The 18,148-nt window shown below is 41.9% G+C and overlaps 1 long non-coding RNA gene across 4 annotated transcripts in view; it reads left to right on the forward strand.

Moving 5' to 3' along the window:
- Positions 1-18,148, forward strand: part of LOC123364907 — a 133,757-nt gene that overhangs the window by 69,984 nt on the left and 45,625 nt on the right. The window contains exon 4 of one of the 4 annotated variants that reach the window (XR_006577348.1): positions 1,359-1,479. The exons of the other annotated variants lie outside the window; for them this stretch is intronic. This is a non-coding gene — a long non-coding RNA (uncharacterized LOC123364907). The remainder of the gene's footprint in view (positions 1-1,358; positions 1,480-18,148) is intronic. 4 annotated transcript variants of the gene reach the window in all.

The following is an 18,148-nucleotide window of genomic DNA, read 5'->3' on the forward strand; positions in this document are numbered from 1 at the left end:
CTGACAGGTAAGAAGTTTTTCTTAATGTTCAACCTAAACCTCCCTTGCTGCAATTTAAGCCCATTGCTTCTTGTCCTATCCTCAGAGGTTAAGGAGAACAATTTTTCTAACCCCTCCCTGTAACAACATTTATGTACTTGAAAACTGTTATCATGTCCACTCTCAGTCTTTAAACAAACCCATTTTTTTCAGTCTTACCTTATAGGTCATGTTTTCTAGATGTTGAATAATTTTTATTGCTCTTCTCTGAACTTTCTCCAATTTGTCCACACCTTTCCTGAAGTGTGGCACCCAGAACTTGACACAATACCCCAGTTGAGGCCTAATGAGCGTGAAGTAGAGCAGAAGAATTACTTCTCATGTCTTGCTTACAATGCTCCTGCTAATACATCCCACAATGATGTTTGCATTTTTTTGCAACAGTGTTACACTGTTGACTCATCTTTAGCTTGTGATCCTCTATGACCCCCAGATCCCTTTCTGCAGTTCTCCTTCCTAGGCAGTCATTTCCCATTTTGTATGTGTGCAACTAATTGTTCCTTCCTAAGTGGAGTACTTTGCATTTGTTCTCATTGAATTTCATCCTATTTACTTCAGACCATTTCTCCAGTTTGTTCAGATCATTTTGAATTTTAATCCTATCCTCCAAAGCACTTGCAATCCCCCCAGCTTGGTGTGCTCTCTATGCCATTATCTAAATCATTGATGAAGATATTGAACAGACCCAATACTGATCCCTGCGGGACCCCACTTGATATGCCGTTCCAGCTTGACTGTGAACCACTGATAACTACTCTCTGGGAATGGTTTTCCAACCAGTTATGCACCCACCTTATAGTAGCTCCATATATTTCCCTAGTTTGTTTATAAGAAGGTCTGCAAGATAGTATCAAAAGCCTTACTAAAGTCAAGATATACCACGTCTACTGCTTCCCCCTACCCCATTCACAAGGCTCGTTACCCTTTCAAAGAAAGTTATTAAGTTGGTTTGACACAATTTGTTCTTGACAAATCCATGCTGACTGTTACTTATCATCTTATTATTTTCTAGGTGTTTGCAAATTGATTGCTTAATTATTTGCTCCATTATCTTTCCAGGTATTGAAGTTAAGCTGGCTGGTCTGTAATTCCCCGGGTTGTTCTTATTCCCCTTTTATAGATTGTTACTATATTTTCCCTCTTCCAGTCCTCTGGAATCTCTCCTGTCTTCCATGACTTTTCAAAGATAATCGCTAATGTTTCAGATATCTCCTCAGTCAGCTTCTTGAGTATTCTAAGATGTATTTCATCAGGCCCTGGGGACTTGAAGACATTTAACCTGTCTAAGTAATTTTTAACTTGTTCTTTCCCTATTTTAGCCTCTGAATGGTGGTTGGCTACAAAGCAGCCAGTTGTGGTTCTGACACTCTTTGTCTCCTGCAAAGCTGCTTCAAGGATGCTGAGTGAGAAGACAAACTCTGTATCCTGTAAAGCATGAAGGTGAATATTTGCATCTCCAGATGTATTCCAACCTTTTATGTCCTCCAGAGTATCCAGACTCTATTGATCTATAATATGTGGGGAAATGACACCATCATATCAATCAACCCACTGAGTGGCAGTAAATGTGAAGATAAATTTATTTGCTATATGATTAGAAGCATTCTGACATGACATTCCAGCTAGCTCACTCTTTTTGCTGAGTTATTGCTGAGTGACGGTGTTTGCAATTGTCCTCCAATAATCACAAATTGCGAGAACCTCATTAGATTTGTTGATCACCAAGGTTAGACGTTCTCATGCAATGGACATTGAGAGTAGCTGAGTGCTCATGTGAATGAGTTCCTGAGCTCAAGAAAAGCATCCATCCATTAAAATAACTCTAGTGACAACAAAGCCTAAGTTTACCAGTCCATTGAGAACCACTGCTAAAGTTTGCAGATCAATTACTCTCTTCTCTGTTATGCCTCTTACAAAAATACATATCTTTATAGATTGAAATAAGTTCTTTCTGGCATTGTGCAAGTGCCTTAAGCAAAGGGTAATTTATTTCTTTATCCCCTCTGCTTGTTGTTTTGTCTGCAATCCACTTGTAAACTTTGAAATGATTAGTTTAGTAAGTGTGTTATTTCTTGACAAACGCTTGCATCTGATTTTGAATAGGTTTTTTTTATTTTGTGCATTTTGGAACCATATTTTAGGGGATTTTACAACCCCTTCTTATCAACATCAACAAATGCATGAATACTCTTATGCAGTATTCCATCATTCTGAGCAAAGCAATTCTCTAAGGGCTAGTCTACACTTACCTGCTGGGTCGACGCGGTGAGTTCGACTTCTCGGAGTTCGAACTATCGCGTCTAATCTAGACGCGATAGTTGGAACTCCCCGCACGCTCCTGTTGACTCCAGTACTCCACCACTGCAAACGGCGGTGGCAGAGTCGACCTTGGAGCCGCGGACTTCGATCCTGCGGCGTCTGGACGGGTAAGTAGTTCGAACTAGGGTACTTCGAGTTCAGCTACGCTATTCACGTAGCTGAACTTGCGTACCCTAGTTCGACCCCCGCCCTTAGTGTAGACCTGCCCTAAGATTGGACTGTCATCCCAGCTTCCACAAAATGTTGGTCTGCAATGTCCAGGTACAAGAGTTGTCAGTATTTTATATGGGATCTTTCTGTTTCTCTCAATCACATTATGATTGATTTGCCTAAAGTGACTGCAAATATCAGATGCTCCATTAGTGTCCATCAGGGAGTTCTTTGCCAACTCTGTGTTCTTGTTCATCATATGCTGTTTTATTGTGATCTGAAAGTATATGGGTTTTTGAGGGTTTTTTCCCCCACTAATATCCCAGCTTCTATGAATCATGACACAACAGAAGAAATTTCCAGCTATTCAACTGATCATGAGCATGATGAAGATAGTGGTTTTCTGTAGTGTCTCTAGCACTGCTGATGGAGTCAGGCACAACAAACGTGCAGTGTGGTACCCGTATGTGGAGCAAAACATCTTGGCATTCAAGAACCCTTGAGACAGGTGTTAATGGAGACGGCCCAACAGAGAGTTACAGTGCTGGTAATGCAGCAGATGTAGATGAGGTGTAATTATTAACCATATTGCAGTAGAACCCAAAGATTGTCATTCAGATTGCCCAGAACAGACATAGTTTCTGCCCCCAAAAGCTTGCTATTTAACTAAAGTCAAGATGAAACAAGTGAGAAACAATACAAAGGATGAGGGGAGGGAGGACAGGCTAGGGTAACAGTAATAAGTAACCTGTCCACAGTTAAATAGTACCGAATGCTTTAAGCATTATATTTTAGAGAAATTGTCAATTTAGGAATTCCCTGTCAACCCACAACCCTCTGTTCTCCCATTTTACACACAGTCCTTCCTGGAAAGAGCAACTCAGGGTGCTCTGGCTATTATTTTTATATTATTTTATTGATTAACTTATTTCTAGAAACAGCAGTTGTTAAAGAAAGATGAAATGTTGGAGTAGGTAAATTATGAGATGCCATCGTGCAGAAGCAGCTGAAGATGAGATAACCCAAGAGGATAATTCATGTACTGAAGCAGGAGCAGATGTTAATAGAGACAGCTTGTCTGGTTGTTTGGATGATGATTCTGTAGCATGTATTGATGGGGCAAGATTGTCAGACAGACTGTATGTGAAGTTCAGCGTTGCCTGTCTTAATCAGTTGTTAGAGGGAGGTGACATTTTGTTGTGTGCAATTGTGAACTGAAGTTTTAAAAATTGGTTTAGAATCAACCAAAACCGTATTACCCAGCAGTGTCCTTCTCGAAAATGAAAAATCCAGTTGAAATACTATTTCCCTTTTATAAACAAAGTGTGATAGGAAGCCAGACTCTAGGATTCTGTGTCCTGTGCAGAGTTATTCTGCTCACTCACCCTGTCAGCTAGACTAGGAGGGGCTTATGAGGATCTTAACAAGGAAGAATAGTCCTTCTGGACAAAATGCTAAGTAGACAGTTCATTCAAGGAAAAGCCCAAAGAGCCAACATATTTTGGGAGAGAAGCTTGCTCAGATTGTGGTGATTTTACATCTAGATGGGGAAAAAAAGTAGTAGTGTCCACCTGGCTTACACCAACAATCAAATTTACAACTTTCTGCTGAAATATTAAATTAATATGTAAACAAACTCACTTTAAAATGAAACATCCAGTTGCATAACTAGAAGTGGCTTTTTAAAATAATCAGAAGTGCCCCTTGCCTTGTATGAATTCCCAAGGCTATTAGGGAATCCATGAGTTTTTTTACAGACAGCTCAATACTAAAAAAACATCCCTAACAGAAGAATGATAAAGTTAATGAGTTGAAACTCAGAGAATGTCCTCTCCCCACCATGGATTTTTCCCAAGTGTTAGGAAAACCTGGGCCTTCAGTTTTTACTCAGTCCTTCTTCAGGCTAAATGCCCATTGACTTCAATAGTTTTGTCTGTAGAAGGAGCTCAGATCTGAATCATTGTTAATTTTCTACTGTTAAAATATATTTTTCTGAAATAAATGACTGATTCCAATAGAAGAAATTTTCCTCTATGGGCCAAATTAATTATTGGTGTAAATGCATTGAACTCAGTGAATTTGTTAAAAAGTCTCATATTTGAGTCTCGCCCTCTGAGTTGGTTTTAAGAGAAATGTATTGGGCCATTAAGTATATTTCCATGTACCTCTGTTTCTTGAAGGAAGAACTAAGTGTTGACTGTGGTTATCTAATAGTAAAGACAGGTCAAAGAATGAATATAGATGTATTGTGCCACTCTGTGCACAGGACAAGGTCATACACTAGAGCAACAAGTTCTGTCTCTGTACCCTTACTCCTGGGGGAGTTCTGCGCCACTGCACAAGCGCAGAATTAACGTCCCATGCAGATTCCCCCCCCCAAAAGAAGAATTGATTCTGACAGGGAGGCAAAGGAAAGCCACCAGAGGGGTCATGCTGCAATTACACCCTTCAGCCACCAGGGGCTGATGTGGTGCCAGAAGAGAGGACAGCTGACTAACAGGCTGGAACATCCAGCTGTGGAAAGGGAGGGGGCAGAGGCTCCCTTCCTTACAGCACTCTGCCTGCACTGTGAGGTGAGGAGACACGAGATATGGAGAGATGGAATACAGGGCTGCTGAGGGTTAGTGGGGTGATGACAGTGAGTCGGGACTGAATGAGAGTGGGGGTGCAGGACACATGGGGACAGGGCAGCTATTCCTGTATGAATTGGAGAGGCTAGGGGTCAATCAGGGTCTGCTTGGGGGAGGCCCTCCAACTCCCTAACAATCTCCCCTGCTCCCCCCTCACCCAAAAAAAAAACCCCCTGTTCCATACTTCTACCCACACCCAACAACCAGGTTCACTCCCAGGCTCCTTCCCAGCAATTACTTCCCTCTCCCTCAGCTCCGTTTCCTCTGAGTGCCCTAAGCCTTCGTACTGCTTCTGAAGGATGCGGGAAACTTGTTTTTGTATTGTAGTTTAAATGAATCATTATTCAAAGTTCTATATTAACATGCCTAGTAAGAAATCTATTTGTCAAAAAAACATTTCCTGAAGCTTTTTTGTTGTCTGTATTGTTACAGACGTACTTGCTGATGGTATTTTGAAATAAATTACCAAAAATAACTGAAACTGGCATGATTATATTGTGGTACTTTGACAAATAAAATATGTAGAATTTTAAAATGTTGTGTGCAGAATTTTTAATTTTTTTTTGCGCAGAATTCCCCAGGCATAGTACCATGTTCCAGCCTGAACCTGTACTCAGATGGTTTGGAGACCCTTTTTTTCCCCTTTGGTCAGTTTATTTTGCTTAGTTGCTTCGGGGAAGGAAGGTCACCTGCACTGAGTGATGGTTTCTTTAGCACTGGCTGGGCTATCGAATACTTGATTTTGTGTGTGTGTACACGTCACACTACTTGGTCAATGAAAACATATTAGCCAGTTTCACTTTTGTTTATAATCAGTTTCTAATAAATTTTACTTGCTGGCACTAGGGCAATGTTGCATTTTTTATGTTGCAAACATTGCAGAGGACTGTTCTAGATGCATTTATATATATTTTTATGATGCTTCTCATTAGGACTGAATCCACACAAACTGTTTTTAATTGAAATTTTAAAAAATCACAATGTTTTTGTTGATCCTAGATTTTGTAAAACTCTGTTTCTACAAAACCTAAATTTTGGTCCTAAACTAATCTGAGAATCATATTCAACTCCTCTCTCTTTTCCTCCTACATTAAAGCTGTTGCCAAACCTGCTCTATTTGTTCTTCCATTAAAACACCTCCAATATCTGTCCTTCCTTTTCATCATGACTCCTAAACTCCTGTCTGTGCCTGGGTCTTTTTGATTTAATTTCTGTAATGTCCTCCTCTCTACCTTCCTTGCTGCTTCTTCTCACTTCCCTGGAGTCCATCCAAAATCTGGTTGCTAACATAATTTTCCTCACTTGCTGTTACTTAAGTCCTCCACTGGTGATCTTCTCCCATTCTTCTCTTTGTGCCTTCTCCTAAATTGACCCTTATGCTTGGAGCAGCCTTCCGCTTCCTGGGTGCCAGCCAGCCATCTTCTTGTCATTCAAATTCACCCTTAGAACACATCCTCTGTGAACACATGCAAGTGATAACTTCTCCTAAAGTAAGAAATACGTATTCTAAACTGTTGTCTAGCCATGCTGGAAGAAATATAACAGGCAATGGATGTGGTTTAATTAGACCACAACTTTATTAACTTAGAATACCTGTGAGCACCTGGCAATAAATTGTACAGTGCAGGTCACCACCCTCTTCTTAATTATTTCCAAGTAATCCCTGACCAGGTCCCAGCCATCCTGCTGCTGGGACCCCACTACCAACCCCACTTCTGAGGGCTAAATGGGCTATAAAAGGAGGGGGTTGGCTCCCTGCTTTAACATATGTAGCCCCAATCCCCATTCTGCAGCTCCCTTAAAGGATATTTTCTCTTAAATCCTCTGCCAATCCTTTTATCCGATAACCAGACCCCTTCCACACAAAATACGTTCACTGGACATCTGCCACAAGTTTTATATATTAAGTTGCAACATTATAACCTAATCTTCTGCCCCACCCCACATGGTCCCACACATGCTGTGGGGAAGGTGAAAAAACAGGCCCTGCCTTGGCTAATCTGGCAGTGAAGGAAAAATTCCTTCTCAGTCACCAAAGAAATAGGGGTGATTAGCGTAAAGCCCACAGATGATTATGAAGGGACCTGCTCCTCTCTCAGATTTCCTGGATGGGGGAGTGGGTGCTGCCAGCCCAATCTAGGTCAGAGAGGGCTTCTTCAGAGCTGCAGCTCACTCTTCTATTCAACTGGCAGGGCCATGCCCCCCATAACTCTTCCGGCTGCTTTCTACTCTTCCCTGCTCTATCTGGTAAATTTTCCCTTCCTCCCGCTCTGCTACCAGTTGCACAGGGACCTCTTGAAGGGGCAAGAACCCTTTTCCTTCTGGCCAGAGGAACAAGGACCCGCTGTATACAGTTGTGGTGAGCACAACCCCTCAGAGACAAACAAAATGTAACAATCAAGACGTGCAATACATAACTTGCGTGATCAGTTCCTCTTAGAAACAACACTTGCCCTCTCTTTGTTTCCTCTTTTGTCCCATTTCCTTCTAAGTGCCATGCCCTGTTGTCCTTTTCATTGTCAATCTAACTTAGACCCTGCTGCTGGGGATAGGTGTACCACAGTACCAGTGAGGATCCTTACACCCAGACAGAGTCTCACTGATGTGAATCTGATTCCATGATGGTGTAAAGGTTTGTACTACCACATCTATTTGCCATTTCTAGGCCTTAAGCTGAAAGCTCCTCAGGGCTCTGATATTTACATGTAAAATATTATGCATACCTATGGCACTATATAAATAATATTAATAGATTCAATTAGATAGCCTTCAGACATTAACCTTCATTCGACTAGTTTTACTTCAGTAGAAACCAGGTGTTTCTATGTGCCAGCCATGGAATAGACACCAAGAAATTGGAGCTGAAAACTACTGTTAGAATTCATTAACATCAGCTTGCATTTTCAACAGTGTGGTCTAATTTGCCTGTTTAATTTATACCAGTGTGTGTTTACGTATATGACTAACTACGTGTATGCTTTAAAAATCATACTTATTTGTATTTGTACCTAATTTTGCATTTCCCAGAATGTTTCTGTCCTTTCATATTGCTTTATGGTGTGTTGCTTGATACTATTCTTTGTAAGTGTGAAAAGTCAGGAGGAGAGTTCACAGCAGGTTGATGGCCTGGAGATTAAAAGTCTGTCTAAGGACATTTCAAAGTTGTAAAGGTATTATTCTCACATGTACTTATTTCTCTGAGGGTGTGAACAACAGTGACTCATCAAGCTGGTGTAGTGTGAAATAGTTTCCTGTGAAATGATGTGCAGACATATGCAGAAAGCCACATGTATTGTACATGCACAGACTCCATCCCTGACTTATGAGCACCCTAATTCTTGCTACTAAAAGAGCTAGGCAGGACTATTGGGACATCCGACATTTTAATTACCCATATGTCTATGTTGTCTTTTTTCTACATGCTACTAGGGGAAAAAAGCATTATTCTGTCCTGATGCCTTGGCAGTAGCCTTCTGTACTGCAGCACAAGAGACCTTAGTCTGGAAATGACCTTGGGAGTCTCACTGCTTGGGTCATTAGCACACAGGCCTATTACAAAAATTCCTAGAGATTCACTGGCCACAGATTTTGAACATGATGATCACTTGCATTTTAATCCTGACATTCTGAAGGGCAGAAAGGCTGTTGGGGACATAGGAGGGGGCAGTAAATTCTTTGGCTCCCTGTACTAAAGACATGAAGGAATGATACAAGGCTGTGGATACAGTTACTGCAGAATATTGAGGTATTATGTTTTTTATTTTACTTTACCTTGTTTTAATATGTGTGTAATAGAGGTATTAGTAGTGACTCTGTAGTTAGGATACACTGAGATTTCCTCCCAAAGCAGAACTAAAATCATTATGTTTCACATTTTAATGATTGAATTTAGTCTCCAAATGTGGCACACTAAATGGTCAGGTGACAATTGAATTTTGTATAGAATTATTCAAGGAGAGTATTTACTAAGTTTTGCAAAGTGTAATATTTAAAAACATTCTTTTACCAAAAACATGCCCTCAAATTTTTTGGAGTGTTCTAACTAAATAACAAAATTCTGTCACTTATGCATTTGGATAACATTGTGAACGTAGGGCACGTCTGAACTTTTAAAAGTAAGCACCCACTGTTCCCTTTTTTCTTGAAAACCTAGGTGCTTATTTTAGGTGGCAGAACTGTTCAGATTCATCATATAATTCCTTGTCTTACAAAATCAAAAACGAAAATGTTCATGGATTTTTATTTTTGCTTTTCATTGAAATGTTGTTTTGTTTAAATTTTCCAAGCAGCTCTACTAGAAATTCAGGAGAACATATGGTGGTGAATTCGTGAAAGAGGAGCTTGTATCATCCCTGCCAGCTCTTGTTGGGTAGTTATTGGTATCCTATATAGCAGTGTTTCTCAACCTATTTATCATTGTGGGCCACATATGCCCACAATGTGTTACCTGGGCTGCAGGTTGAGAACTACAGTGCATCCCCAAGTCTCCCACAGACCTCTATACCCAGCACCCCTCACCCAGAGACCCCCTCCACAGAGTGAGACCAGGAAGGGAGCCACGGGCAGCCAGGCGGCTGGGCATCCGGGGCCCTGGACTCTGGCACACTAGGTGGCCCATTCCCCACCCCACCACTGCGCCTGGCAGCCCAGAACCCAGACACTGCCAGGTTGAGAACCACTGTTAGATAGCGATAGATTCAGAAATCAAATTTAAGAACTACTGGCATTTAGTAAGGAAGAAAAAGTATTCTAATGTACAAATTTATATATTTGACTTCCGATGACAGTTGGCACGCAACATAGTTTTGTTTACCTTGATCATGTTACTTTATTAAACACTGAACATTCAAACAATCTTTGTTTCAAATTTGATTCCTACCAGTGATCTCCCCTTGCATTTCTTGGCTGTTTTGTACCGGAATCTCAGCCTGGCTTTGTTGGATTTTTTATTTATTTTTTGCAGTCTTCTGTGGTTGCGTATTCCCTCCTACCACGTGTTCCGCTATGCAGTCTACCCACCCCTTTTACATGGTCTCAGGTGGAAAAATTGAAGAGAGAGCATTTTGATAAAGACAATTCTGAATGCTTGAAGAAGTTTAAACAAAGCTGCTGTACCACAGAACATAATGGAAAACAGTGTGTTGAAAACCTTAACTCCAGGCTGTAGCCATTCTTTCATGTTGTTTGATGAGCTCCATCTTGCCATTTTTATTCATTTATGTGGATGTCACCCTGGAATTGCTCAGTCCATATGATGTTCATAACAAATTCAGTTGCTTGTTCTCAAGGGCTCAGTAAGGGAAATGAAATCAAGCTAGAAAAGGCAATTCGAGACCTTAAAGATGTTGATGTCTGAGATTCTATCCACCCTCTCTGATAGCTTTTGATACATGTCTATTGGGATGCATTCTACAACTAGGGTCTTCTTGGTCCTCTAATTGTCCAGGATACTAGGATACTGATAAGCTGTACTGGCACTTCAGCCAACATTCTGTGATTGGTACCAATTTCAAGATGACAAAAATTAATAGGAAGTTCTGTTTGAGACTAAAACAACTAATGCAAAACAAGACAGACATGGCCCAGGTAGTGTTACTGCTTGAAGGAATGGAAGTTCACATCTCCTGCTAGAGCAGTGGTTCTCAAATTATGGGGCGGGCCTCCCAAAGGAGCCATGGGAATGTGTCAAGGGAAGTGCGAGCTGTGTTCTTTTTTTTTTAAAGAGCTCTGGCTGCCAGCCCTGGGTGGCTGGAGCTTGTGCAAAAGGGCCATGCACACCCAGAAGGTGAGGATAAAGGGGAAAATGGAGCCCTGCAGCTCGGGCTCTGTCCCCCAGCCCATCCGTCACCAGAAGGCAGCCCAGGCTTGGGCTCTCCCCTACCCCAATCCTCCATATAGAGGCAGCGGGACTCCAGCTGTCAGCCCCAGGGTGACGGCAGCAGCACAGAAGTGAGGGTGGCAATGGGGCGCTAAGACTGCTGTGAAAAGTGATATTGACAAATATCACTTTTCACATTGCCACCCTTACTTCTGTGCTGCTGCTGGCATGGTGCTGCCTTCAGAGCGAGACACCCATCCAGCAGCCACTGCTCTCCCCTCTGCCCTCAGAGATAGGTGGCGGTATATGTACTTGTGGGGGAGGGGCATAAACAACTACAGACACAAAGAAAGGGGACGCGATTCAGTTTGAGAACCACTGTCCTAGAGTGTTTGTGCCCTTCCAAGCCGGACCAAGAAAAGGAAACAAAGCTTGAAAAAAAACATGCCATGAAACTCCTCTATCAGTCCTGCCTGTTTGTGATTGGTCACTTAAGTTAGATGATATTGCTTCTTTCTATGACTGGATCAGCACAATTTTATAAAGATGGGGCATATACTTCTAGACCAAGAAAAACTGCAATTCCTAAAACATTTGTGTGATGTTACACCCCATATTCTTTATGGAAATATGCTTCTGATATGGATATGGCATAACTGAGATATATTTCATGCAAGATAGGTCTTGTAAGGTAGTATTGGGAAGGTTATAATTTACTGATTGCTGATCCAATTTGTATGCATGTATTATTTCTATATCTAAAGTTAGGAATATTGACTATATAACAATTACAACTGTGTGTGTTCTTGGGAAACACCCCCCAGACAACAAGCCATCAGCCTTGATGGGACATTAGGAAGAAACAATAAGACTTTGAAGATACTCATTTCTCTCCTTCCCGAAAGGCATCCTGGGACGTTACTGTGACACTGCTAGGTCATGTGGTCATATTACCTGGTACTAAACACCATTTTGGACTTCTAGTAATTTTCCACTGAAAGGAGGGGGAGATAAAGGTTGTGAAACAAAAGATTCCCACCTTATGTAAATCTTATTTAAGGCTGGGGAGTAAGTTTATCTAGATTCACTCTTCACTGAATTCCCCACCCAGGATGACTCATGGAACCAGCCTGAAAATATGAACCTGTAAGGCTCAAAACCACTCAGAAAGCAAATAAAAAGCATCCAAAACTTACTGGTTTTAATATTTTATATTTTTAAAGCCAATCTCTTGATGTGGGGGTAGAGATGGGGACTAGGGGAAGTCATGTACAATTTTGAACATTTGAGGTTGGCAACACTGTTGATATTTCAGAGGAAGTTCCCCCTCAGCTGCCTGCATCAGACGTTAGAGATGGGAAAAGACATTTCATGTCATCTAGTCCATTCTCTGCTAAAGTGGAATGGTTTCCTACAAGATGTTCTTAAATATTTTGCCCAGTTTTAAGCGACCGAAAAGATGACAGGCATCCAACACTTGCTTCCTTTAGAGAGATTATTCAATAATCGTGGACTTTATTGATAGGAATTTTTGAAGTGTTATGTTTCCTCAAATTTATTCAATTACTCCTAATACACTGTGATGTTCTGAGGACTACCCAGATCAGTAAGGGGTTTTGTGACTGCCTGCCTTGTAACTTTGTTCCCGTGTGGCTATGGTTCAGATCACTGTCACCAGCAGCCAGCTCACAAGCATAAGGGCTCACCCTGGCTCTCAGCAATCTAGTTACTCTTTGCAGGGTAACAGTTAGAGCCTTCCAGTCCTGAGTCTTCCCAAATCTATCCTTCCCGAGTTCTTAAATATCAGACACTCGGACCCTTCCTCTCTGGTTCATCACTGCCAAAAGTGTGAAACCAGCCCCCCAGATACCATCTTACTTTGGCACATGCACTCCATGCAGCTTGCACACCAGAGACCTGCTTGGGGTAAAAGTAAACAAAATATTTATTTAATAGCCTCCAGATTCAAAGATGAAATAGTGCGGGAAAGCAAACATAGACAAGTTATACAGAAAATAAATCTAAAAATGCAGCATCACACTTTACAGTTCCATATTAATTAAAATCTCTTTTCCAATACAAACTATGTATTGCATTTAAATAATTCCCCAGCATCTCCCTTAGCTACAGGGGGCATTCAGCATTCACAGACAGCTTCCTGCCTAGAGACTGTCCCTCACTTTCTGTATCCCCAAACCCAGTTTAATGCCTCCTTTATAAAAGACTTTTTCCTTTCACCACCCCTCCCTTCTCTCCTGGCATACTGACTCATGGTTATTCAAAGAAGAGAAAAATGTCCTCTTGTTGTGATAGCTGGGCTGTCTAAGAGGCTTTCCACTACCACTACAGGCCCATCATTGTCTTTTCCTGAATTGCACAATGGATTGTTATTTGAGTCTGCTTCTGTGTAAACACCTGGTTTGAGAAGTGCCTCTCCCTGTCACTGTCCTGTTGTGAGGAGGAGCTGAAGTTTATGAGCCCAGTTCTGTCTATACACCACGATCTGTATACATAAACATAGCTCATAATAACCATCAAGTTCAGAACATTACAAGCTTTCATTAAAGGCCTTCCTTGATATATTTTTATAGTACAATAACATTGTATACAATCAGTTGATTTAACTACTTATATTTGGGGGTTTTAAACCTGCTGCTTTCCCCTTGGGGTGTCTGGAACCTGATTGTCACATACACCTATTAACTGTTGTCTGCTGTAGAGACAAAGCATTTCTTCTTGGCCATCATAGCATACACACTCTTGCATATAATCAGCTTCAATATTGAACCATGAGTTTGATTCCTGACTTGTATTGCTGCTTTTGCTTGCCTAACTGCAGCTGTTAATGTTCACAAGATTGCTCAGGCCTCTTAAGGTTCCTGCTTCATGATTTACCTCAAGAACTTTCTCCAGCAATGAACTGCAATTGATGATATGGCTTGTAAAGAAATACTATTATGCAAACATATATTGCCTTGTCAATTTCATTGAGTGCCGCTTTTTCCCATTATGGAACTGGTAAAAAGGAGTACATGAGCAGTTCTCAGTCTATCCGGAGACCTGTGACCATCAACTAGCAACAATTATCTCCTGACTCCTTTTTAGTTTGTGCTCCATTATTATCAATTCAGTCTTATTTTACTATTATGCCATAATGAATTTTGTCAAAATGCAGTGTTTATATGAGTGAATTTTACAAATTTTGTGCCCAGAATAAATGTTGAGTTGGTCAAGAAAACAAAAACTTGGTGGAGTCAAACTTAGCAAGGTAAAGAATTTCCTTACCGGAGTGCTAGAGTCTGCCACACTAAACTCAGATGCGGCAGAATCTTAGACCCAGACACTGCCATTTTTTTCTACGCAGGTGAATGTCTCTGAAGAACAAGTTGCAGGATCAAGGCTTTAAACTGCAAGTAGCTGCATTCGTTTAGTGGGGTTAATTAGGGAATAAGGCACTACTCAGTGTGAATAAAAGGGGCAGAATATGGCCCTGAATTAATGTTAATTTTTTCAGCCAGTACTTCCATTAAGCTGAGGAGGACATGGGCCAAAGAAAGTAGACGAGAATTCTAACAGGGAATTTAACAGCTTCAGAAAAAGCAGCCCATATTAGTTGTGGCAGTCAGCCCATTTTTGAAACAAATGACCCAATCCCCAAACATGGCAAGCACATTTCACATTAAAGCTTATAATAGAAACAGTGACAAAGGAAACTTAGACATAAGACTTAGAAAAAATAGCCCCCAGCAAAGTCAAATTGGTTTAATATTTTAAATGAATATTACAGTTTGTTAAACATTTATTCACTAAGCAGAAAGATAGCATCAGTGCAATCCTGTATCCGTCTATTTTGCACTCTTGTTTTCTTATCTACAGGATTTCCCTGAAGTGAAATAGAAAAGAACAAAATAGTGAAAATGGCCCATTTGGTGAAATTATCATTAAACATGAATGCCATTGTCTGTGATCAAGCACTGTTCCCGTCAAAAAATGAATCCCAGAGCTGTTCATCATGATGCATGTTTTCTCATATCCGAGTCTCACAGTAGGGGTAGGGCTTATGCCTCCAAAATGTGATGGATTTCCTTCTCTCTCATCCTTTCCCCAAAGGAAACAGCTTTTCTTACCTTTTTGCTTTTTTCATCTCTTTCTAACCCCTTTATTATTTTCAGTCATTAGCAGTGACAGACTGGGGCTATGGCTGCCCACTTATGTGTGTTTATTAAGTGGAAATGGTCATACGTTTCAGCCAGATTGTTCTATCATAAGCCCCCCTTTCATCCCTCCCACTGTAACACAAGAAAGCGATAATGTTACTGATCAACGGTATGGATTGTCTGTGTTAGGGTGGACTAGAAATTTCTCCTTTATCAACTAGTTTCATGAGGTGGTTTTGAAGTTAAAACTAGAAAAAAATTACCCATTTTCCACATGTAGAAAAATATTTCCCCCCATTTCCCTTCCTGTTAAACAAGCAATGTATTCATGTTGACTGTCACAAATATCTCTATCTATGGCATAGAAGATTCCATTAAACTTCCTACATCAGCAGTGTGGTGTTGAAAACATTCCCTGCCAAAAGGATGGTACACTTTTTCTATCACCTCTTGGCATGTGGGGATTAATCTAGGCCTAATTTTCAGCTGGACTCAGTAATATATGGAAGCATCTTTATTTGTGTGCACAAAGCCCCAGATTTGCAAACAAAACCCAAGCATTTGTGCATGAAGCTTTAAGTGGGTGGGACTGGGAGTCAGCAGATCTGGATTCTGTTTCTAGCTCTGTCACTAACTCACTGTGTGGCCTTGAACAATCACCTAGAGGCAGGTTCTGAAACCCTTACACATGCTGGGTAGCAGCTTACTTTAGATGTGGCCCCACTAAATTTATTGGGACTCTTTGTGGAATAAGCAGCAAAGAATCCTGTGGCACCTTATAGACTAACAGACGTTTTGCAGCATGAGCTTTCGTGGGTGAATACCCACTTCTTCGGATGCAAGTGGTGGAAATTTCCAGGGGCAGGTTTATATATGCAAGCAAGAAGCAAGCTAGAGATAACGAGGTTAGTTCAATCAGGGAGGATGAGGCCCTGTTCTAGCAGTTGAGTGAAAACCAAGAGAGGAGAAACTGGTTCTGTAGTTGGCAAGCCATTCACAGTCTTTGTTTAATCCTGAGCTGATGGTGTCAAATTTGCAGATGAACTGGAGCTCAGCAGTTTCTCTTTGAAGTCTGGTCCTGAAGTTTTTTTGCTGCAGGATGGCCACCTTAAGATCTGCTATTGTGTGGCCAGGGAGGTTGAAGTGTTCTCCTACAGGTTTTTGTATATTGCCATTCCTAATATCTGATTTGTGTCCATTTATCCTTTTCCTTAGAGACTGTCCAGTTTGGCCGATGTACATAGCAGAGGGGCATTGCTGGCATATGATGGCATATATTACATTGGTGGACGTGCAGGTGAATGAACCGGTGATGGTGTGGCTGATCTGGTTAGGTCCTGTGATGGTGTCGCTGGTGTAGATATGTGGGCAGAGTTGGCATCGAGGTTTGTTGCATGGATTGGTTCCTGAGTTAGAGTTACTATGGTGCGGTGTGCAGTTACTGGTGAGAATATGCTTCAGGTTGGCAGGTTGTCTGTGGGCGAGGACTGGCCTGCCACCCAAGGCCTGTGAAAGTGTGGGATCATTCTCCAGGATGGGTTGTAGATCCCTGATGATGCGCTGGAGGGGTTTCAGCTGGGGACTGTATGTGATGGCCAGTGGAGTCCTGTTGGTTTCTTTCTTGGGTTTGTCTTGCAGTAGGAGACTTCTGGGTACACGTCTGGCTCTGTTGATCTGTCTCCTTATTTCCTCGTGCGGGTACTGTAGTTTTGAGAATGCTTGGTGGAGATTTTGTAGGTGTTGGTCTCTGTCTGTGGGGTTAGAGCAGATGCGGTTGTACCTCAGTGCTTGGCTGTAGACAATGGATCTTGTGGTGTGCCCGGGATGGAAGCTGGAGGCATGAAGGTAGGCATAGCGGTCGGTGGGTTTTCGGTATAGGGTGGTGTTAATGTGACCATCAATTATTTGCACCGTAGTGTCTAGGAAGTGGACCTCCCATGTAGATTGGTCCAGGCTGAGGTTGATGGTGGGGTGGAAGCTATTGAAATCGTGGTGGAATTTTTCCAGAGTCTCCTTCCCATGGGTCCAGATGATGAAGATGTCATCAATGTAGCGTAGGTAGAGAAGGGGCGTGAGTGGACGGGAGCTGAGGAAGCGTTGTTCCAGGTCAGCCATAAAAATATTGGCATATTGTGGGGCCATGCGGGTGCCCATAGCGGTGCCACTGATCTGGAGATATATATTGTCATCAAATTTGAAATAGTTGTGTCTGAGGATAAAGGCACAGAGCTCAGCAACCAGTTGTGCTGTGGCATCATCAGGGATACTGTTCCTGACAGCTTGTATTCCATCAGCGTGTGGGATGTTGGTGTAGAGAGCCTCTACATCCATGGTGGCCAGGATGGTGTTTTCTGGAAGGTCACCAATGCATTGTAGTTTCCTCAGGAAATCAGTGGTGTCACGGAGATAGCTGGGAGTGCTGGTGGCATAGGGTCTGAGTAGAGAGTCCACATATCCAGACAGTCCTTCAGTGAGAGTTCCAATGCCCGAGATGATGGGGCATCCAGGATTTCCAGGTTTGTGGATTTTGGGCAGTAGATAGAATAGCCCTGGTCGGGGCTCTAAGGGTATGTTGATTTGTTCCGGTGTTAGTGTAGGGAGTGTCCTGAGTAGATGGTTCAGTTTCTTAGTGTATTCCTCAGTGGGATCTGAGGGAAGTGGCCTGTAGAATTTGGTGTTGGAGAGTTGTCTGGCGGCCTCCTTTTGGTAGTCAGACCTGTTCATGATGACAACAGCACCTCCTTTATCAGCCTCTTTGATTATAATGTCAGGATGGTTTCTGAGGCTGTGGATGGCATTGCGTTCTGCACGACTTAGGTTGTGAGGCAAGCGATGTTGTTTTTCCACAATTTCTGCCTGTGCACGTCGGCGGAAGCATTCAATGTATAGGTCCAGACTGTCATTTCGACCCTCAGGAGGAGTCCATGTGGAGTTCTTCTTCTTGTGCTGTTGGTGGGAGGGTAACTGTGTATCAGTGCGCTGTTCAGTGTTGTCCTGAAAGTATGGGTATGCCATGGAGACCTTGCCCCACGTCC

This window comes from Mauremys mutica, chromosome 2, assembly GCF_020497125.1.
Source record: "Mauremys mutica isolate MM-2020 ecotype Southern chromosome 2, ASM2049712v1, whole genome shotgun sequence".
NCBI lineage: Eukaryota > Metazoa > Chordata > Testudines > Geoemydidae > Mauremys > Mauremys mutica.